This window comes from Thermobia domestica, chromosome 5 (genome assembly GCF_964235325.1).
Source record: "Thermobia domestica chromosome 5, izTheDome1.hap1.1, whole genome shotgun sequence".
Lineage (NCBI taxonomy): Eukaryota > Metazoa > Arthropoda > Insecta > Zygentoma > Lepismatidae > Thermobia > Thermobia domestica.
In genome coordinates this window covers 298,199,951-298,225,445 of record NC_137458.1, presented here as the reverse complement: position 1 = coordinate 298,225,445, position 25,495 = coordinate 298,199,951, and the positions used below count along the sequence as shown (strand labels likewise).

The 25,495-nt window shown below is 37.1% G+C and overlaps 1 protein-coding gene across 3 annotated transcripts in view; it reads left to right on the top strand.

Moving 5' to 3' along the window:
- The window catches only part of LOC145686730 (popeye domain-containing protein 3-like), a 212,215-nt gene that overhangs the window by 146,259 nt on the left and 40,461 nt on the right, over positions 1-25,495 (top strand). The window lies entirely within an intron of this gene.

Here is a 25,495-nt window from a genome sequence, read left to right as displayed (position 1 = left end):
TACTGTCGAATCCATGGTTTTTGTGGTCCTGAGATGAACATTAACACTTCCGATACTGTTTAAATCCAAATTCAGCCACCATTAGCAATCCTAAATGGGGAGGGTGACATGTAAAAGTAATTAAGAATGACTGATACTAGTGTAAAATTCATAGTTTTTGGGGTCCTAAGTTTATTGGTGACAGTTTTGGTGCTCTTTATACCCAAAATGAAACGTATTCTGCCCGTGTGAAGAACGGGTATTCTGTTAGACTTTAATAATAACGAACGGAAGTTTCACATGTTAAGTTCTTTAATATATTTGTCGCTGCTCAAGTTTACGCACTTGTGTGGTGTATGTGTGTGTATATAAATAAGACATCTCTCTTTTTGAGTTGTTCGAAAAATATATAAAAAAGAAAGAGGGATTTTTTAAATCGCAAATCAAAAAACTAAAAAGTAAAATTAAAAGCCGTTGATTTAAGTATTTTTCCTGCTAGAGAAATATATATATGCTGCAGACACGTTACAGCAAATAATATTAGCATCAGGCGAAGAAATAGTTTTTAAATTATATTTTCCGGTTTTGCCAATATTTCCGAACAAAAGATTTTTTTCTAATAGGTTCAACATTTCAAAAAAAAAAAAAAAAAAATTACACAGCACAAGGAAGATACGGATCTTTGTAAAATGTATACCGGTACTGTATTTGATTTTAACATACTGGTATTAACTAAAATGATTATATCTCTGTTATTTTAACACTTCCCTGCCATAAAACGGTAACTTTATAAGATTACTTAAAATAATTTACTTGCGTCTGTATTAATTAATCTAACGAGGAATATATTTTAGTATCTTTTGTAGCCATAATTCTATTTTATCACGGTGCTAACTTTAAACGGGTGATGGACATATATCATATTTATTGCCACAAAATTTCTCTATTCTAATACAAGAAACATAAATACTCAATGATCTTAACTGTAAATTAGTAAATATAAAATAGTTCTCATTTTAAAAGTATCTATCTATTAAAATGCTACAATACCAATTGAGAACGATTTTTTTTTACGTTTACCCGTTCAAAGGGTTGCGCCCTTTCTTCGGTAAGAGTTAGGTAGAATAGCATAAGAGGTCCAAGTTTTCGTTAGAGGGTCTAGGTGCTATTTAATTATCAATTTATTTGAAACTTTATTCATTTTCATGGGGAGGGTCATCAATTGAGTGAGGATAAGCCTCAGTTGCAGTGGATGCTGGTCCAGATTGGATGGCTTGATAAGTTATGGTCTTGCTGGAACTGCGGTGCCTGAAATGAATAAATACAGCAAACATATGGTGGTTAGTTGAATACATGGAGAGCTATCAAAGCATTATTTTTGACAGCTAAATATACGACAGTCATTAGATCTGTAATGATGGATGGTATAAGGGTGAAGTGCTCTGGTATAAGGGTGCTACAACACATGGGTGATGTTAGTTAGACAAATGCTGTTATCTTCTGTTCCTGGGGCGACGCAGTAACTGATGCAGACAAAGGCAGCCCTGTTGAGAACGCCCGGGCTCCAACCTATAACTTTAGCTTTCAAACCTTTGATTTAGGTTATTTGTGATTTCATGTTTATAACAAAGACAAATATTTTTTAAAAGGTGTACTTTAAATAAATTACTTAAAGAGATCTTTTTCACAAAGTTTATCCTTTTAAATTATTGTTCAAAGCCTTTGTCTTTTAATAAGCCTTCTCCGAAATAAATGCAAATGAATTGTGCTGCCATCTTTGGAGTTCTTTCAAATTGGACGTTCATATGTTTGTGGCCAATCCTTTCGACAATGAGATCTCGTAAACTACAGGCTCTAGAAAGACGACGTTTTCACTGATCGATTGCAAATTTTGCTTAGATTGTCCAGTTCTAACTCAATATTAAAAAAAAAAAACATGGTCATTATTTATTTATTACATTTTTACAGGTACACTGGAAGTGTTGAAATTAAAAAAAAAAAGCTAAAGCATCATATCCTACCTATTATACATTCCAACACCGTATAATTGAATCACTGATTGGAAAAAGGGAATAAGTGCATCAGACCTAAGTTTTCAATAACGCTAAAAAAACCTTCTAGAGGCGTTGTTTGTATTTGTTGCAAAAAGTGTATAATTGATTACTTGTAGCAAAACAACTAACAAACACTAAGACAACAAGAAGAATCTTGTATTGCAGCCCTGGAATTGGTTAGAAAAGCTTAAAAATGGAAAAAATATTCCCTTTTTCCAATCAATTAAAGTCGGGTGCAATTGTAATTGTGTGTAGGGTATGTAATGTGCAGTTTGATAGAAAGCTATGAAAATGCACATGTTGAATGCAATGTTGTATGTTAATCCTGGATATATGTATTCGAATTATCACGTGTATTAGGCTTCTAACACCTTTATTGTCACCGTTCGTTTTTCTGTACAGCACATGTTATTCATACAACAAGAAAAGTAATACAATAGACAACTGAACAAAATACGTAGCGAAATACGTTGTCACAGTAGAATGGGTTTACATAAGGTCCTATCCGTCTGCATCTTCTTCTTCTATAGTTTCTTGGTCAGTGGTTTTCAATGAACAAATCATCCTATAAAACTGTTTGTATTGGTCAGGTATGTATTTGATGATTTGTGAAGAATCGTTGATCTTTTTCTGATTAATCAAGACTTGCCAATCGTATGCCTTTGACGTTGGCAGTGCAACGTTTGTGACATTACTTTTGAGTAATCGAAAAATATCAGTTCTTAGTCCATTGATAAACTTATGAGCTTGGACATAACCTGGAGATTCTTTCTGCTTTGTAAACAGTGTCTCTATTTACTTACTTGGAATTTCACTGTTTTGTCCACAATGCTACCTGAAGATTTCTAAAGCGGTTACCACCAATGTTTAAAATCTAAGATTTCTTCATTGACAACTTCGTAAACCTGAAATGGAGGATCAGTATTTGTTGCATTCGTAATCATGTGGTTATACTGTGCTGGTAAATAAATGCGATTGTGTCGTTTGAGTTCTGGTTTGATTACAGCAAAATTTCGGTCACATGGTAAAAACTGTGACCTCTGACAGGCAAATATTGGTGTATAGTGGAAACCGTTATGATACGGTCAGGCTGAAAAGCATTCATGTCATTGAATGATTGTAGTTTTGACCACCACTTGTTTCACTGAAAACATGTAAATCTGTAACTGATTGGAGCAAAAAGTTCTCCATAGATTGTGCAATGCAAAAAGAAGGCGAAGTATCGTAACGAAAGCAGAGGGCTCTGGTGGTTGTCTACTTTCACACAGTCTCACAGTTGTGGTCGTGTCCTGTAGTGACTGTAAGAAGGAAATAAGAAACGTAGTTATTCCCTTTTTCTAATCAGCGAGAGATTTTGTCTTCTACATTGGTCACATAGAGTTGCCCAAACATTCCAATTTTCTACTCAACGATGCAACTATCTTAAAGGAACACATCTGCTATCTCAAGTTAAAATCGCAAAAAAATTGTACTTATTCCCTTTTTCCAATCAGTGGTTCAATTGTATATAGAGGCTGCATATCTCTCAGGTGTTTGTTTCATGGCCAAATTATAATGAAAAACGATGGATAACCATCTCTCCATCTAAGTTGAATCTTTATTGTTTGGAGTGTTTTGCTCAATGAGCACCATATATCACTGACATTATAATTGATTGTATGGGTAATGTATTAGCTTATTTTAAAATGTATAAAACGATAATAATGCCTGTTGTTCTGTATGGTTGCGAAATATGGTCTCTTACTCGGAACGAAGAACATAGATTGAAAGTATTTGAGAACAAGATCCTGAGATCCAAGAGAAACGGGAATAGGGAATGGCGGAATCTTCATAACGAGAAACTACATAATTTATACGGTTTATCCAACATTGTTAGGGTCATCAAATCTAGGAGGCTCAGGTGTGCAGGTCATGTAGCCAGGATGGAAGAAAGAACGAACGCTTTCAAAATCTTAACTGGAAGACCAGCCGGAAATCGACCATTAGGAAGATCTAGGTGCAGATGGGAGGACAATATTAAGATAAATTTCGCAGAAATAGAAATACAAAGTAGAAACTGTATCCAATTGGCTAAGGATAGAAGTCAGTGGAGAGCTTTTGTGAACGCGGTATTGAACCTCCGGGTTCCATAGGTCATAGAGGTACTTAATTTATGTATTTGATTATTACATACTACATGCAAGAAGAAAGAAAACACAGATCATACATGAATTAAAAACTGCAACCGGAAGTAGGCTCAAATCTTGCAAATGGCACGAGATATTGAAAAAGTAATCGAGAAAAATCTCTCCCTTACGGTATCTCTTGCCGATTTTTACCAAGACTTCTTTCACTTGTGTCTACAAAGGGACATGTGTGAGGAATAGGGAATGGCGGAATCTTCATAACGAGAAACTACATAATTTATACGGTAAAAACTTTTTTTTTTTTACCCAAAATTTCCGTTTTCTTTCTGGCCTCTACAACCGTAACCTGGAATACGTGTGTTCCTCAGTATCAGCTTGAGTCGAAAACTGAAAAAAAAAAAAAACATGCTTTTTAAGCGATTACATATGTTGAAAATGTATATCTGAATAAAATTTGATGACTTTTCGATCTGAAAATATGATGTCGGACACACATATAGTCTTTTATATACAGGCTAGGCCAAACGTGAATAACTTTTTTATTTATCATTAGTTTCCATTGATATTTCACAAACTGAAAGTCCAAGGATGGGAAATTGTATACACTTATGTACGGAATATAATCTCAGGTAAGTACCTTCCATTATGGGCCTCACCAATACGGGCCCTTTATTAGCACATGATTCATGATAAGGGTCAATACTTCTGGTCCGAAAGCCCGTATTTCTGCACGGATATTCTCCTTGAACTGTTGTATTGTTTGTGCTTTGTCCTTCAGATAGCCACAAAGAAAATGTTCCTCATTGCAGGACGCACAATTTTCTGTCACATTTCAATATACATCAACAGTCACCGTTACTGCATTGGATTCATTATCTTCAAAGAAGTACAGCCCACTGATCGTTTCTTACGTCATAGCATACCGCACATAAGTATAAGCAATCTCCCATCTTTGGTCTTTAAGTTTGAAATGTCAGTGGAAACTAGTGATAAATAAAAAAAAGTTCTAAATCCTTTGTGATTTTTCTTTATGAAATGAAATATTTAACGTCCCACGATTACGCGCTTGAGGCTAAGGGAGACGATGATTCATGCAAGTGATTGATAATAGAAGAATTGGTGGAATGAGAAAGTGGGAGGAAACGGAAGTACCCCGAGAAAACCCACGAGCACTATGTTGTCCACCACAAACTTTTGGCCTGCGATCGAACCAGGAACACCACGTACCAGATGTAAGCGCCCTACCACTGAGCCACCGTGGCCCTTCCCTTTATGACTTTTGACTACTCCGTTACTACTAGCTATAAGCTCTGCTGTAATGCAATCCTGCGTAACAAATATGTAAATTTGGTTGCATATGTAGCAGTGGTACTTTGAAACAACCAGAAACGTGCATAAATTTTAATCCCCGCTAGTCACCCTTGAGCCGAAAATCGAAAAAAAGGCTTCGTACGGGATTAGATCAGGTGCAAATGTATTTGCGTACATAATTGGTGGCTCTAGTTCACTCCTCGTTTCTATGTATAAATCTGATGACAGACAACACATAAACACACACATAGACACTCACATACATTACTTTGTGATTATGATGATGATGATGATGATGGTGATGATGATGATGATGATGATGATTATTATTATTATTATTATTATTATTATTATTATTAAAGAAGGATTATCTTCTAAAAAGTTTGCTTTCTAATTTTTAGTCATCTTCTTTGTCTTGCTTGGATACGAACAAGAGACTTTCACCGTAAAAAGCTATTTCTCTCTGGCTTTTTTAAACTTTTTTTTTACACGGTAGTTAATGGTTTCGCTCGAGTAGGTTCTTAGAAGACGACGAAGGGTCTTGATGGTTTGATGAAGTTTTTATAGCATCACTGGCGACCGAACCATCTGGGGAACCGCCGGCGCCATCAAGACGCTGGTTCCGTAGATGTGAATTTTATACAGCGTTGCAAACTACTGAAACTACAGCATGTTGTGCGAGCTATCATAGAAACTTATAATACAGTTATCTCTTTAATAATAATAATAATAATAATAATAATAATAATAATAATAATAATAATAATAATAATAATAATAATAATACTCAGCGTTTAACGAAAGATGTCTAGAAGTGGAATATTTACCGATCAATAAGACCAATTAATACGTAATTTCTCATCCGCAGTTTCCCAGAAAATGAAGAAAAGCAAATGTCTTTGTTAAGAGTCTTCATCCCGGCGAAATTAAAATACCGCTAATTTTACAGTAATTATGTGATATCTTCAAATAGATAAAAGATAATTGAAATATGGAACAAGAGCGCCCTAAACAGTATTATTTTGCGTGAGGTACCGATATCACAAGTCACCTATAATGGCTTTCTGTTTTCAGCTGTTTAGAAACGCGAAAATAAATGCCGATTTTCAAAATGGCTCGAAATCGAAAGCAGATAAGTGAGTCGTGATAGCAGTTTCTCATGTAAAATAATATTGTCTAGGGCGCTCTTGTTCCATATTTCGATTATCTTTTATCTATTTGAAGATATCACATAATTACTGTAAAATTAGCGGTATTTCAATTTCGCCGGGATGAAGACTCAAATGAAACTGTTACTGAAATATATCTTATATATCTTCATCAAGCTTTCCCTTGAGGAATTATTCGTTTAGTTTAACGTTCCACGATTGTTCCTGTCAGGCTAAAGGAGACGGATGATCAAGGCAAGTGAATGATAATGGAAGAATTGATGGAATGAGAATATAGGAGGAAAGTGGAGTATCTCAAGAAAATCTAAAGACATGATGTTATCCTTCATAATCTTACTTGACCGGGGACCGAACCAGGGGTCGTATGCACCAGATATAAGTAGCCTAATCGACCATTGAGCCACCGTGCTCATTTCCCGTTAAACAAGGCAGATGATTAACATAAGTGAATCATGACGAAAAAATTGGTGGAATGAGAATGTGGGCGAAAACCCCGAGAAATTTAAGGATACGATGTTGTCCATCACTAACTTGGGCAGGATCGAACCAGGGGCCGCATATACGATACGTGAGCGCTCCACCACTGAACCACCGTGCCACCACGGATGATTAAGGTAAATGAATAATGATAGAAGAATTGGTGGAATGCCAATGTTGGAGGGAACTGGAAGTATTCCCAGAAAACCCACAGACACGAGGTTGTCCACCACAAACTTACTTGGCCGAGGACCGAATCAAGACAAATGATGACGGAAGAGTTAGTAGAATGAGAAAGTTGGGGGAAAACGGGAGTATACCGAGAAAACTCACAGATTCGGTGTTGTAAACCACAAACTTACTTGTCCGGGGACCGAACCAAGAATCTTAAGCACCAGACATAAGCGCTCTACCATTAAGCCATCATGCCCGTATTAATACACCTGCAAGACGACAGTATCTAATATAATTGATGAAATATTAGGTGCAGGTGCAGGAAAATACGCCATGTTAAGGGTGTTGGATTTTTTATGGCCTTAATTTTCATGAAACACATACACAAAAAAACAACGACATGTGCGTTGCAGAATAGCCTTTTCCGCAGGTAGAAAAAAAATGTGGCAATGATGCGACTCACTTCTATTTTGTACTCAAGATAAAAGAAAAAAGTGTTACAAAGTGGCGTATTTACCAACACTTGCAGGTAATTACGCCAAGTCTAGGATATTACTAGAAACCTGTAATAAATCTTGGAACTGCTTGCATCGTCTGTATTATACGAACTCAAATAATATTACACAACATGGCTAAAGCAAAAATAGAATAATCAAAGTGCAAGATGAAGATAAAAAGATAAAATGTAAAAACGATAATCTTCAAAGTTGAAATGAAGTTTCAAACTGAAAAGTTTTAGTCCATAAGAATAGAAACAAACAGTATCACTGTACTGTAACTTTAAAAAACTACACCGACATTACATGGAACATGTGGGACAAATGAAAATCTTGGTCTTTTGCAGTCAGTTCTGCACAGACCCTGGCGTATTTCGCTGCATCATGCGTGGTATTGATTAAGTAGCCATGGAATCACAAATACTGAAATTACATTTACATAACAAAGTGTTCCTGGACGAACACGAAATAAGGCGTGCATTTCTGTAAACAATCGTTAATGTTCGGAATTAGCACGGTACTAATAACGGATTCTTACCTCTTATTGAAATAAAACGTCCTTCCACGAAACCTTCCCGAAGCAAACAACACTACACGGCGTGGCTGACTCAACGCTGTCTCCAAGAGTATTCGTCAAATCGGACATATTGGAGTCGCATTTTAGCGGATTTCGTCGGAGAAGTCTCAGCACTGAACACTTGGCGTATTTAGCTGCATTGGCGCATATACGTGCAGTTATCTTAGTATAAAATTATCATTTAATTATTAAATTTTAATTTGTCATTAATTCAACGATTATCCACAGATAAGACATACACCCGTCGATTGAACACATTGGGTTTGGACAAACTAACATCGTTATCAGTAAATTCTCATGATTAGTGTATGAGAAAATTGACAAAAATAAACGTTTGTGGTACTAAAAGTATGTCGTTCGTTGTCAGCAATAATAGATGGTTTGTATTTTGCTGGAGCACTATCAAAAATAGGAGACCATATCTATTGTTATTTATGTTCTCAACGGTGACACACATATTCTTTTATTAACATATCATTTGTAATAATAATTATGCATTAATAATAATACAAATGCAATACGTATACGTATTTAAATTACATTATTGCAATACTGCTAGCTGAAATGTCCATCCTAAGCACGGAGAGAATACGTTTATGAAAAATGTTTGAACCTCCTTCCCCTTAGGATACGCATTTCATTGAAAGTATATTAACACACATTCGTACTGTCACGCCTTCCCACCCTACCCCTCACTCCTTCGCACACCCACGCTGATGGTGGCTAAACATTTAACTTAAACGCCATTGTGTTGATTCTTTGTACTAGGGAGCACTATCTCAGCGATTCCGAAAACTATACGAGGAAAAGAGAGAAAAAAAACCTTTGTTTGCGCATGTGCGAAAAATGGCCGGGAAGAATGATGTCATTCTTGTGGCGCTGTGTACATTAGTTCAGTAGACAGTGAGCAGTAGAAAGAGAAGGTTGTGTTGCAGTTCATTCGTCCGCTATAACAATTGAAAATGAACGATCCAGTACGTTTTCTGAGTGCGAAAAAAAAAAAAAAACTTTCAGGAGCTGCGATCCATCGCGAATTGTGTGGTGTTTACGGACCAAATGTGTTGAGTGAAGGTATCGTTATGTGAATGGAATCGCATGTTTTGAGTACACCGCAGAAGGTACCCAAAAATTTTTGAAGCAAGTCCACTGCGATGTTTTTAATCATCCTCCCTATAGCCCAGGTTTGGCGCAGAGAGACTACTACCTCTTCAGGCACACGAAACAATGGCTTGCGTTGCACCGCTTTGACAATGACAATGCACTTCACAACAAGCCCGAAACCAGCCACAGAGGTCTGGGGAGACCATTAATATGTTAGGAGGCCAAGTCATTAAAAAATCTCTTACACATATCTAAATTGTGTTTTTTATATTGAGGTATGGAGGGATCACGAAAAGTTTAGGGGAGCCCAAGCCCCCTAGTTGCCCTCTGGTTGCGGGCTTGCTTCACAATGCTGTTAGCACAGCTTTATTTCCAGACGGGAATTTATTATTTTTTTTCAGAAGGAATTTCAAACCTTGTAAAACGTTATGACAACTTCCTCAATTTGAATGGTGAATATGCTGAAAAGTAATGTAATGTTATATTTTTCTAATGTACATAATAAAACTTCTGTGTTTGCGAGTGTATGTCATTGGTAACCAAAGGGTGGTGTTCTTCCGAATTGCCCTTGTAAATTGGATACTGATAGCGATCGTTCTCGATTATTTTCACGTCTCATGCCTCCTTGCCATCCGCATCTATCACCTCCTGATGATGGGAGATCAATTCGAACATGAATGACATCGAAAGTGTGACTATTCATCTCCGCAATCTCGAGATCTATACATCAGACATTAACAGCTGTAATTCTATTTATTTTTACATGTTGTCACCCTTCGTTCCACCCGTACCTATCACCCCATGATGATGGGGATAAAGTTGGACACAAACAGAATCGAGAGGGTGAGTATTCATCTCAGCGGCCCCGATAATTATGGTTTTGACACTAATATCTGTCGTTTTCGATTATTTTTACCTGTTTCTCCTCCTCACCCGCGCTAAGACCTCAGCTTTAAGAATTTGGACATAAACGGCATCGGAAGTGCCAGTATTCATCTCACCGATCTCGAAAATAACGGAAAAGAGAGTAATACCGTTGGTTTTCGGTTATTTTTATCTGTTTCCCCTCCTCACCCGCGCTAAGACCTCAGCATTACGAATTTAGTCATAAAAGATATCCGAAGTGTCACCATTCATTTCAGCGATCTCGAAAACAACGGATAAGACACTAATATCGTTCGTTTCCGATTATTTTTAAATATCACCAACTTCCCACCCATTTCCATCACCCTCATGATGATGAGGGATGGATTTTGATACGAACGGCATCGACTGTGTCACTATTCATCTCAGCAACCCTGAAAATTATGGATTGGATACTAATATCGGCCATTTTCGACTAATTTTACATGTCATACCCTTTTACCCCTCGCTGAAAATTATCAATGTAATTTCATAATATCCTTGGGAGGCCTAAGGTTGATAATCATGCTGTTTATCATTTTTATTTAGTTCAGTAGTTATTGTGTGAGTCTTACATAGAGTTACGTTAGAATGGTTGGTCGTCTACCTACCAGGGGCGGATCCAGGACGGACTTCTGGGGGTGGGGCGATGGGTTGTAATACTACTACTTAGGGGTACTTTTAAGAGCTCCAAACTATGGGATGGGTTTTATTTATATATATAAAATAAGAAAGTTTCCTCTTCTGGGGGGCGATTGCCCCCCTGGATCCGCCACTGCTACCTACCTACACCGTAGCTCGAATTCAAGTGGGAGATTTTTTGTTCCACCTTCATTCCAATACTTCTCATTGAGTCACCAAGCCTCTGGAAAATGGGTGCCGGGGGAGAAAAGACGGCTGGAGAGTTCTAGTGATGACAACTCTTGTGTCTATACAGTGGTTCCCCCCCCCTCATGTCCATGACGCACCCCCCTCAATTGTCTATCCGTAGGTGTTCTTCCATAAAAAAAATCTTTTCGATTAATTTTTACACCTCCTTAAACATATTTATATAGATTTTTAACCCCCCAAATATTTCAATGACGCAGTTTGCGCCATAACCCCCCCCCCTTGTGGGCACCCCTGGTCTATAGAAAGTATAGTAGAGCTCCTCCGTGGCTAAGCGGTTAGCGTACGCGCCTTTGGCGTGGGAGAGCTGAGCTCATGTGGTTCGGATTCCACGTTAATCAGTAGGTCCACGTCTCATATAGCCTCGCTGCTGAAAGGGACGCTAAACTAAAATCAACTCAACTATAGAAAGTATAGAAAGTCGCTTTTACCTTCAGTCTCACCATTAATCCATCTGGATCTGCCCCGAAAGAGAACCATCTTTTAGTTATTATTATTATTATTATTATTATTATTATTATTATTATTATTATTATTATTATTATTATTATTATTATTATTATTATTATTATTATTATATTTTCAAATTATCGTAAGCACAGGTATGAGAAGTCTTATAAGAGGTATGTCCGTCTGTCTGTCAATTGGTATCCGAGCAGAAAACGGTTTCTTAAATCAATTCAGTGTCCCACGAGTAAGTTCCATCTGATCCGTTAATCGTCTATTCAAACCGAAAATGGTAAAAAAAAAAAAGCTAACAACTTCCGGTTTCAATATTTACTATTGTTAGACTCTTGCTTGCTTTCGGGGTCATATCCGTAACATCAACTCTCATCACCGGTAATGGCCTTGTGCAAAAAGATTGAATTACTTAAATCTGATTTTTCAAGTCTTGGCATAAATTCAGACGAATCGTTTCTTGATCTTGTGTCAGCAGCAGAGGAAAAACTTAGCAGCAAATCTCATTTGTAAATTCTTAGTCAAAATCCGCTGGCACAAGCTGCAACTCATTCCTATCTGTTCTGAAATTTTGTTCATCCTGAAATAACGATCCTCGTCCAATTTTTGGCCGATATTTTCAATGTTTTCGTCGTTGTAAGATGGTAAATCGCACCCAGAATCTTCTTGAAAGCCTGTTGAAGCATTTGGTAAGCTTCAGTTGCTGATTTTGGAAACAGGGAGCAAAATTTCAAAATTTGTCACCGCTAACGATTTCGTAGGCGGTAAACAAGAACGGTTGAGTAAAGCAACACTACGATCAAACGTTAATCTCCTACGCAGACGGGTTAGACTAGACAACTGCCTTGGGAAGGTCTGTACTAGACCCACCTAGCGGGAGAAATTTCTACTACGCCTAGGAACGGCCGCGCTCTTTCAATTCGATTTCTTTCGGGTTCTCCCTCATATGTTACACAGCCATTTTCGATTAACGTTCATTCATTTTAACCCTAGTATAACCCTTGTAATGGGTTCCCAGTTGTAACATTATACTTGTAAACATGAAATACAGGTTTCTTACAGTGTGCAAAATTCCTCCAACAGTGCAATTTATTATTGTAAACAAATCTCTTTCATATGCTCTCACTCATTTTAACCGTAAAACCACCATTTTTATGACACTTTTCTTAATTAGTACTATCATTTTTATGACAACCTATTCTCATTTTGCACCTGTAGTTTAGTAAAGGAGTTTGTTTCCTTTGGGCCCAAAAAAATATTTGCCAGTGATAACTCAACAATAACTCGACTTGTTATTTTAAAAATTGAATTGGTAGAGGACACTAGCTTGGGCCTTTTGTTTTCTGTTTACGCCAGTAATCCTTTTAAGTGTTACGTGCACAAAATACAGCAGAAAATTATAGAAATAAAATATTCACTTATGTATTTCTACGAGTGAAGGTACACATTTCACGTTTGAAGAGAAAAACTATATCCAGGAAGATATAACACAAGCTTTTGGAATTAATTTTAGCACTTGGTTTTAGGAACAGCGTTACTGTCGCTTATATAATTTTTGGGTATGTTAACCATACAGTTTTTATTAATACCTTAAGAATTTCTCGACAAGCTAACAAAGAATTAATTAGGGTCTAATTATGATTGTTTCCAAGTAGTTATGGTGACAATTTGGTGAATTATTTCTGCCTAATTTCTTTTAAATGAAACGAAATGATTGTTGAAGTCTAACATTTATACACTTTTAGGCTAAGGAAAACGGATGATTAAGGCAAATGAATGATGACGGAAACATTGGTAGAATGAGAATGCGGGAGGAAGCGTGAGTACCCCGAGAAAGCTCAGGGATACGATATTGTCCATAACAACCTTCCTTGGCTGGGGTTTGAACCATGTGCCTCACGAGTCATAGGTAAACGCTTTGCCACTGAGCCACTGACCATTTTTTCTTTTTTTTTTAAAAAAAAAATATGTATGTACGTATACACGTTAATATATTAACTCGAGACATCGAAATATCTCGAGAAATGGATATCATACCCAAAAAATGTTTTAAATACATTTTTTTTTGGAGGGGATCATTGAACGCTGCAACAATTAGCCCCTCCTCCGCTTCTCGAGCAGGCCCGTATCCCAGGCCCGTATCCAGGGTGAGTCTAGAGGGACGAGACTCCCCTAAATTTTGGCTGGTCCCCCTAAAATTTTCATTGTAGACTGACAAATGAACTATAATATGGTTGCATCGGGCTCCTGTAACTTCAGCTGCCCTCCCCCGTACATTTTTGGACTGGTTACAGGCCTGTTCTTGAGTGAAGGAGTGACTGTGGAATGTCAACTGAAACCCCACTTTTTACTTGTAAATTTTGCTTCTACACACACACACACACACAATTACTATTGTCTGAAACATGTCTCTCGAATCTTCGTAGATGGCACTGCTATCACTGAAAGTTACGAAAATTTAGTTCTTTTCAAGAGGAATTCGTATGTTTTATTGAACAATTACTCCGCTAAAAAGAAAAGCATTGTCTCAAACATGTTTTTTTTTTTCTAAATTATCGGGTAGCGCTGCAGTCGGTGAAAATTATGAGTGAGTACATCAGCCAAATGACGATTGCTGAAAAGAGTTCGTACGTATGTTTCGTTTGCTGTATTGTTAGGATATCTTATAAGAAGAAATTTTCTTATTAGGTAGGTTATAGAAGGTATGTTACAATCTTATAGAGAGAAAGAAACGGGCCCGTACCCAGGGGAGTCTATGGAGCGGTCCCCCTAAATTTTTGCTGGCCCCCCTAAATTTTTCACGGTAGGCTTGCAAATGAACTATAATATGGTTGGATCGGACCCCTCCTAACTTCAGCCTGGCCTCCCCTACATTTTTGGGCTGGCTACCGGCCTGGGAAGAAAAGATGATATCTACACTTAATAGACAATATTGAAAAGAAAACTTCTTATATCAAAACTGCCGTGTCGTGACAAAACGCTGTAACTTTGGCGAAGACGTTTTGCGAAAATGAGCCTTAAAGTTTTCATCCGAAAATGTGATCTGTATCGTGTAGAACCAGTGTAACTAGGCAATAATGGTCAACCAATCAATTTTCACCAAATTTAATCACACAACATGCATTTACGTAACATTACATGTAACCACGTGTTTCCAAAGTCAAGATACACTGGTTCTACACGATACAGATCACATTTTCGGATGAAAACTTTAAGGCTCATTTTCGCAAAACTTCTTCGCCAAAGTTACAGCGTTTTGTCACGACACGGCAGAAAATGAGTAAGATATTATACCCATTACACATGTAAACGAGCAGCGTTATTTCAAATTATGCTGAGGGACCAGCAGGGGCGTCATTTGGGGAAGGCAAGGGTGCAATTGTCCCCATGAATTTGAGAAACCTCTTTTTTTTAAAATATATATATATAATTTATATACAATGTACTATTTAAAATTGCGGAGCCTTTATGTACACTGAGAAAAAAATGTAGGTGGCGTACTTTAAAAAAATAGGTTACATGCGTAATTCCTGTAGTTTTTGGACTTAACGTACAACTGAAAACGCATGTTTTATAATACTTTCTGTATAAGTGTTCCATCTGTACGTACTTTCCGTATGAAACAATATAGGCGGTCAGGATCTCACATACAAATGGACGTATACAACATATAGCTGACGAAGGTAACATAAGTATATGCATGTGATATACGGAAAACTGTTAGATGTCAGACATCCTGCAACGGCATGATGTAACATTTAAGGGCAGTGCCTATGTAGCATACGGATAACGTATGCTCCGTACTGATTTCTATAGTAAGCAAGAGGATACCGTATATTTGTACAATATACCGCTGTCCGGAGAACTGATTTTTCTCTGTGTAGGTGGAAAATTTTGCTTTCCTCCCCCTGCCACATTTCAAATGATGCTAATGGGAGCAAGGGAAAAGTTATTTAGCGACATAACATTTTCACGTTTTTTATTAGTATATTAAGGTTAAGTGCTGTATCGCCGGACCAATTTTAGGAAATTTACTGGGTCAATTGGAGAATTTATTTAAGTTTGTGAGGGAGAATGAGTGAAGGGTTCAGGTAAGGGGAATAGTAATAGTTAAGAAAAAGGTTGTATTTGTTGGTTGTCTTCGATATTGTAAGCGGCACTGTATGTGGAGGCGGATGGACTATTTCGCGGAGAGGTACACTTGTTTTACTATACGGTACGGATCCATAGATTGTGAAATGTAGAGAAAATTTTGGGCAAGTGTTTAATTTGCCCATTTCATGTCAAGAGCAGAATCCAACCAACCCCTGCGGGACTTCTAACCCGTTTCTACTACTATTACCAGAGCTAAAAGTGGATCTGAAAAGGTGGGGGGATGGTAGGTAGCGGCATGACGTCACGCCGTCCCTCCCTATCTTTGCCCATTGTAATTTCTTAAGAACTGTGGGACGCCGTACAGATTTTTTTGAGTTGGGGGACAGCATCCCCCTGCGCTCCCCCGCACTTTTATCCCTGACTACTACTACTACTACTACTACACACAAAGCCCAAAGACATTGATATGGCATAAAAATATATGTCAAACCTGTCTGTAATAGTGCACACACACATGCCGTAATGATACTAGACACGGCACACCCCCCTCAGAAAATCCTAGATCCGGCCCTCTGTCGATCCATCTATCAATATTATCAATCACAAAAAATAAAAAAGGAAGTTTGACATAGCAATGAAATTGAATGAAAGTTTTATATTTGTTTATATTCATGTTCCACAAGCTGGTTATATGACACGTGTTCACGGTGTAAATGTTCTTTGTGTATTAGATCTACTAGTAGATAGAGAATTAGTAAGGGATTGGAATTCGATGCAGACGTCCTTGGTTTGATTCTCGAAGGGATCGGGGGTGTTTGGTTCGATCCCAGCTTGCGCCAAGTGAGGTTTCGTGATGGACAAACAACGTGTGCGTGGGTTTTCGTTGGATTCTCCCGTGTCCTCCCACTTTCTTCATTCCACTGTTTCATTCATTCCTTATCATCACCGTCTCCTTTAGCCTAGCCGGCATAACCGTGGGACGTAAAACTTAGATATTTCATTTCATTTCATTTCATTTTTTTTTTTTTTTTTTTTTGGAAGGGATCGGAATGTCACAAAATATATTCACTCAAAATATAGGCGTATCAAATACTAACGCCAAAAGTAAAAAAAATCTCCCCCTAGGACCTTTCTGCGACCGAGTTTAACGTGCTTTAGCGGTATTTTCACACTGCTATTTTCACCTCCATCCGTTTATTGAAATCCCCTCACCCCTGAGGAGAAAACTTCTTAAATTATTACTATTCCGTATTATTACTAATGGCAACTTTGCTGATGTTTCAGTGCATCAAAAGGTATGTTAAGGGTCTGTCTACATTATGCAATTCCTGAAAACAATGAAAAACAAACTTTGAAATTATCACAATAAAACATTTACTTACATGCATCCGGCAACACTGCTACTATCAGAAATGAGTTACCAGCTCTACAGCGGATGCTGGGAATGTCCCCTGTTTTGATTCAAACACTGGTTCACACGTTTCATCAGGTTGGCAGCAACTTTACGAAGATTAGAAGTGTTAATGTTCTCAATGGCACTGCGAATGTTCGTTTCCAGGTCTTGAATAGTTCGAGAATTGTTCTTGTATACCTCTCAATTTAAATAGCCCCATAGAAATGATTTGCACTGTTGCCGGGTGCATGTAAGTAAAACTTTTATCATGATAATTTCAAAGTTTGTTTTTTATTGTTTTCAGGAATTGCATAATATAGACAGATCCTTAACACACCTTTTGATGCACTGAAACATCAGCAGGGTTGCCAATTCAGAGTGTTAATTTATGAAAACTACGATTTTCCTAGTTCCCCCTTACAGAGGCTTCATCCGATTAGTTATCGATGGAAATGAAAAATTCTTTTTTCTGCTCCATAGTTTCCAAGCTATTCCAACTAAACATACTGAAAATTAACGACAGAACGTCCATACGTGTGAGTTATGAGTCAATTTATATGTTTTGCAAAAAAAAAAAAAAAAAAAGATTTGCACCTTCGGTTACATCTGGCAACATTGTATGGTTCCTGGTATACTTCAATCGTTGCTTCCTAGTTTAAAAATATATACATGAACAAGACTTCATTTGGTATAACCATTATTTGTGTATCACTTCAGGTTCAAAAGTTCTACTATCCCAAACTCCGGGTTGGACACCCTGTAGTATTTCTTAATCTCCAGATCTGACAACACTAGACTTTTGTTAAGTTTGCACTGTTGCAGTATCATTGACGATATTACTGTCTCAATTAATGTCTTGGTCTAATAGTTGCGAAGCTGTATGAACAGAAACATCAGAAATTTAATTGTGTCACTGTATTGTCCATATTAACATAATGCAAAAGTAGAGCTACAATAAATCTTCGAAAATGCTGGCTTCCAGCTAAAGAATTTAGCAATAAATTAAAGAAGTGAGGAATAATAGTGAATAAGCATACTGTAAATGGGTGATATCAATAAAACGGAGAAGTTACTCATTATTCCCAATTTTGTAGTAGTTACTCGCATTGGTATCAATAAAAAGAGAACTGAGCACTACTCGTCTCGGCTGACCTCGGAGAAGCCCCGCCCTTTTGAAGTAACCACACCTCTATTCTCGAGCCTAGTAACTACTCCGCGTTTGATATCAATAAAAATCAAAGACTCCTCTGTGATGCTAGTAACTTCTCCAAATTTATGGAGCAAGCTAAATAGGTGACTCCGTGTTAAATATGGCAGATTATATGATTGCTTTGCTACGCAGAAAAAACTGCATAGAAATGTTGCAAAAACATTATAGGTTTATGAAAGAAAATGTAGAGTGGTTAACACAACATTTTTAGAAGAATCAACCTAAATTTGGGGTGGTGCGCTACGTAATGAGGAAAAGATGCGGGTTTTCTTGCGTTACGTGAGTGATCCTGAATTCCAGGTCGGAATGTCAAGGGATTCTGGTGTTGCTCAAAGTAATGTATCTATGACTACTACAAATGTAATGGATGCGATTATTGCAATATCTGAAAATTGATTGTTTCCGGAAGTGTGCGTAATATGCAAACAGCAAAGGCAGAGTGGTAAGAACAATATACATTTCCGGGTGCTATCGGAGCACTTGACTATACACACGTGGCAATAAAGAAACCTAGTACTTTGGGAACGAATACGGTAATAGGACGAGCTCATTCGTGGCTAAGCGGTTTTGGCATGAGAGACCCACGTTCGATTCCCGGTGGGAGCTCATGTGGTTCGGATTCCACGTTAATCAGTGGGTCCCGTCTCATAGCCTCGCTACTGAAAAGGACGTTAAACTCAAAATCAATTCAACTCAACGTTGATAGGAAGGGTGTATACATGAGAATGTATTTTTTTTATGCCAAGGCGAAATGGGACACGTATGGTGTGGAAAACGCAATCGGATGGATGTGCTTTATGATGTGACTGGCTGGACTTTTTTAAAAAAGGAAACAAAGGGGCCAAGTGTCTGATTTCGCTCTTAAAGCCAAACAATCTACAAAGACCTTGGCCAACACGTGATATGCGCTTGTCGTGTTAATCTTGATATTGCTGGATTCGAATCAACATCCATCAGCTCCAATAGGTTCCTTCCCATGGTTTCAGTGTTACTTTCTTGTTTCCCGTTTTTCCTTTTTTGTTTTATTCTCGCTCGAATATTAAAGATTCTCTTTTGGATGTGTGTCTCAGTCGTAGATGTATTTGGTATTTCGTTGCATTTTACTGTAATTGCCTTCAAAGCTTCGGCTTTCCTTCGCGTACTTTCTGGTATCTGTGACTTTGAAAGTATCACTGGAAACTCTTTTATAATATCCACACATGCACTTTACCCACAACGAAATGACTGCGCGATGAGTGGGAGAAATAAGTAACTACTTCTTTTATTGATACGACTCAGTGCTACGTGCAGAGGAAGCGCGAGTAAACGTTCATAAATCTGGAGCAGACTAGACCTGAGTAGTGGCTTGTTTTATTGATACGAAATTGAGGGAGGAGATTACTCCAGGTGTAGTTACTCCGATTCTCGAGCTGGACTTCTCAAGAGTAGTTACTTATTTTTATTGATATCACCCAATGTTGTAATGTGTATTTCAGAGCCTACAAAACTGACTTAAGCAAACATGTGTTCTTGAAAATAAGAAAAGTCACCCGTTCTGTACCACCACCGCCTGTCCAGTTAATTACACACTTCAGTTCTACTGCAGCTGATGTAATATTGGGTTTGCCCTAACACAACATCGTAAAGTCTGAAACTGCGGTCGCTGCCGGACCATTGCTAACCCAAATGTCTGACACCTGACATTTCTATGTTTGGGCTACAAATAGTTCGTCTGGTACTTTTGGAGTGTGGTAACCTCGTTACTTTTTACTCTTCAGATCTAGCAACACTATGCGTGAGAAGTGAGCGCTTTACCACCTCCACAGCGACCGCTATAAGTAGACACATATCCTAAATTTCTAAGTACAATGTTGCCAACTATATGTATGTAATTGTTTAAGATATCATGTTTTATTTATGACAGTAACTATGACATATTTATTTTGTTTCTATAGAAAAACTATCATACAGATCAATAGCAACTTAGTACAGTGTAGTATGTGTGCAAAGGCGGCTTCTAATCTCATTTCGGTGGTTGTATGATAGAGTAGGGTGGAATGGGGAAGTGTGGGGTATATTTCAGCATTCAAATCATTCACGGTTAATCCTTTATATTTTCTATCTCGCTTATCCTTAGATTGGGGAAATTCTTTTAAATTTTATTTCCTCGAAGAGGTAGACAGTGTGAGGAACCTTCACTGGGCACTATAGGGGATGTCATCAGAGAAGCAGTCTTGCCAACCCAACATAAAGTTATAATTTTTCTATTAGCACAACGTCAAGTTTTTGGACTTGTGGAATGCACATGTAAAACTTAAGCAAACGAGCTACCACTTGTCTATCAGTGTTGCCAACTAATACTAATACAGCATCACGAATATGATAAGGCATTCACTGCAACAAGTGTACCACTGCTTCCTTTCGTTCCATTTGCATTATCAAGTAAAATGTTCAAATCACTGTCGTCTGCATCAAAACCTTCCACTTTATCTTCGAGCTCAATACCTTCTATGTCAGGTTCATTTAAAAGTTCTGGAAGTTCTTTCTAATTGAACTTTCGCGAAAAGCATGATTTGGAATAGTTCCAATGCTGCTACAGATTCCCGCATACCGTCACAGAATAACAAACTGACAACTTTCTATTAAATATGCATCTTCAGTCAGTATTGTAGGCAGCTGCTTGTAGAATCTGCGATTAAAAATACTTGATATAGCTTAGCTCACGAATTTCTGCCGCGATTGACGGCAAAAAAGAATCAGAATCGCGACAGAGATTCGTGAGCTAAGCTCTAACACCAGAGTTGCAGCAGGATAGTTCTTTCCCATCACTATTAACACTTGATTCTCTGTCATATATATGTATATGACGTTATTATTTGAATTAAAGGTTGGCCATCGACATGTTAGCGTAAAAGAAAGTAACTTGTGAGTCCAGGTAAATGCAAACGTTGCATTTTCATTTAACATTTGGCACATAAAGAGTGTACAGCCCAAACGACTTGTCCGATTTAAAAAAAAATCCTTCAGTTTAGATCGAAAACATAATATTTGGAGATGGTTTTTCCTATTACATTTTGTTGTAATTGTGATAATAACAGAGTCACCCTATGTCAGGAGCTTTTGAGACACCCTATATATATATATATATAACTACGTGTGTGTGTGTGTCTGATTATAATATAAAGTGACATATTTAGGTGTTAACAGATTTTAACTAAATAATACTATCATAATATTATAATTATGATAGTATTAAATTATAATAATAATAGTTTCAATGCAGTGTTCCTGCATAATGTAATACCAAAATTGTTTCAGAAGAAAATAAAATACATAGTCAAAACTCTGGAATGTAACAGCGTATCCGGTGAATAGTCCTTTAATTCTACTAAGCATGGAGCCTCTGGATTTCACGACGTTTCGTTTATTCACAAATAGAAAAAAAAGACTAAAAACTAAGCAAGAACGTTTTATGACGAATGGGATCAAACCTGATAATATCATTTTTTAAAAAAATATATCAATGTAGAAATGTTACAAAACGAAACCAGTTGAGAATGCTCCAAGAGCATTGCCAGAACGAACTTAAAAAGAATGGAGAGATGGAGAGGAAGGATAAGTGTGATTGTTCCCAGATGTAAAAGTAAATCTTTTTTGTCCACACCTTCTTCTCTTTCTCGCAAAAATTAGCAAAATATCATCTGTCTATGACTCAGAGTTCTCGAGATATGGCTGCTTAAATATCTAGAAATTCGAACTTTTTGGGCCAATATCTGGGGAACGGTGGCCAGTTGGCCAGTAGACAGTTAACCAATGGCCACTGGTTACTATTTGGTACCAAAATATTTACCATCCTCTTAGGTATTGATCAACATCAATATCGTCTCTCTACAACTTACGGTTCCCGAGCTTATGGCTCGTTAAGTATGTAGAAATTGGCCATTATTTTTTTGCCAATTTCACGGGAATAGTAATTCATAGATAGATGATATTGGTGGTAATCAATCCCTAATAGAATGTTAAACATTTTCGTACCAATATTAATTGGTGGCCACTGGCCAATTGGCCATTGGCCAAACCATTGACCAGTTGGACAGTGGCCACTGGTTACTATTTGGTACAAAAATGTTTACCATTGTTTTAGATATTGATCAACACCAATATGATTTCTCTATGACTTACGGTTCCCGAGATATGGGTCCTTAAATTTCTGGAAATCGGCCATTTTTTGGCCAATATCTTGGGAACGGTAAGAGTGACGCGAATTTAATCACTTTCTCTGATGGTTGTTGATGCTCTATCGAATGCAGTGTTCAAAATTGAAAAAATCGCAAATAACAGACAGACGGACAGACATACACACACACAGGCATAGAAAATTCAGTACCGAACTTTTAAAAGTTCGTTAAAAATGATATTAAAAATAAGCGAAAGAGAGATGGAATTTCACAATTAATTTTTAGCGACTTTTCACGCAAAATTTTAATAATTTTATCTCCGATTTAGTGTCTTTTAGTGTCAACTTCTTTTTTCTGGCAACACTGTTTACAGTAGCACAGAGAAAAGAGTAGTAGGATAATCTTAAAGCAAATCAGTCAGATACTTTGCCTGTGACCATTTGTCTACAGTCTTGAAATACCATTTGTTCTTTTCGTCACGTGGTGCGGTAGAGCGGTAAAACATTAGTGGTCACATTAGTTGGAGCACCATCATTCGTCTTACAGCTATAGAGTAACATAACATAATAGAAAAAAGCGACAAGCTTTTTAATATATTAGAATGACAGGAATATGTATATCTATTTTTTTTAAATGGATTACACACTGAGAAATTGGTATTCATGAACTATTTTGCTGGAATCTTAAATACCCAAATCACATTGTGAACTACAAGACTGCATATTCCAAAGTGAACTTATATGTTTGAATGTTTAAGATCTCGGGAAACGACTACATACATACCAATTTGCAAATGGGCTAAGACTTTTTTTTTTTTTTTTTGGCCTTAAAGCTAACTTTCTTGTGCGTCTATATATTCTCACATATGTGTATATGTGAGGACAATAAAAGATATTTTTATGCTTTCTGTTCTACTCGGATGGACTCTATGCCTTTTTTATGGTTCAACACGAACGTTTAATGCCTTTAGGCTGTGACACATTCAATCTGTTTGACTCAATACGGCAAAAGCTGATAGTTCCTGGAAATGAATCTTCGCGAGAAAATTTCATTAAATCATTGGAAGAGATTTTTCACATTATACGAGGAATATGCAGAAAGTAATCTTCGATTGACGCTACAAAAAAAAAAAAAAAAAAAAAAAAGATTACTTCAAACTATTTATATAGCCTTTGACATTTATATCATATATTACTGTTCAGTGATGTTTTCGCTGTTGTTGAGGGAGGAGCCTGCTTCAGTAACAGAGCGCTCAATTTTAGTAAATGAGGTCCCTAGTTTGAACCCAGCTCGTGTCAAGAAGGCTTTGTGATCTACAAGTATCATGTGTGCGGATTTTCTATGTTCTCCAGTTTCTTCCCACTGTTTTCATTCCGCCATTTCTTTCATTACCTTGGCCTAGAGGCTGGTATTCGTGATCACGGGTTCGATTCCCAGTGGGGGCTACAGTTGAACGAAAAAAAGTGGTTCAGATCCCACTACAATCAGTAGGTCCGCGTCTCGCTTAGCCACCCAGGCATATACGTGGGACGTTAAACTCAAACAAACCAAACCATTGATTACCATCTTCATCACCGTCTTCTTTTGGCTCGGTTCATAATCATGGATAGTTGAACTAGATATTCCATTTCATTTTTCACTATTGTTGAACTTCTCATTGTTATTCTAGTTCTGTATACTTCAATCTAGAATCTTCCACTATTGTTGAACTTCTTGTCGTTGTGCACTAGTATCTGATACTTCATTCTAGAATCTTCCACTATTGTTCAACTTCTTGTTATTGTTGCACTAGTATCTGTATACTTCAATCTTGAATCTTCCACTATGGTTTAACTTCTTGTCATTGTTCACTAGTATCTGTATACTTCAATCTAGAATCTTCCACTATTGTTGAACTTCTTGTCGTTGTGCACTAGTATCTGATACTTCATTCTAGAATCTTCCACTATTGTTGAACTTCTTGTCATTGTTGCACTAGTATATGTATACTTTAATCTTGAATCTTCCACTATTGTTGAACTTCTTGTCGTTGTGCACTAGTATCTGATACTTCATTCTAGAATCTTCCACTATTGTTGAACTTCTTGTCATTGTTGCACTAGAATATGTATACTTTAATCTTGAATCTTCCACTATTGTTGAACTTCTTGTCATTGTCGCACTAGTCTCTGTATACTTCAATCTAGAATCTTCCACTATGATTCAACTTCTTGTCATTGTTGCACTAGTATCTGTATACTTCAATCTAGAATCTTCCACTATGGTTCAACTTCTTGTCATTGTTGCACTAGTATCAGTATACTTCAATCTAGAATCTTCCACTATTGTTCAACTTCTTGTCATTGTTGCACTAGTTTCTGTATACGTCAATCTAGCATTTTCTAGTATTATTGAACTTCTTGTCATTGTCGCACTAGTTTCTGTATACTTCAACCTAGAATGATAAAAACTGCATTACAAGCCAAATGTTAACTAATTTTGTGAAGCAGTTATCGTTATATTTGAGAACAATTCAGAAAACTTCGTGTAACTGTGAATTACCTATTATTTCTAATCTTCTGTTTAGTATTGAACACCCAAAAATTTTTAATCCTACAAATGCTCGACCGCTCCTTGAATCGTCATACACATTTTTACGTTCCTTTTGTAAAGAATAGCACTGAACCCAACACACAGTATTCTTCATATATAAAGTTGAAAATGAATTTGTTTCATGTTCTTTGCATTTTGTGACACGAACTATAACTCGCACTTCAAATGTGATGGGATCTCCTTGTTTTCTTAAAGATTACAAATACAGAATACGACATTAATAATACTTAAATGTCTGCTAATTGCTATTCGTGACTTGTCACCGAAATAGAGAAATTCAGCACAAATGTGCATCATCATGACCACAGCTCAGCAATGGCAATATTTATAAAC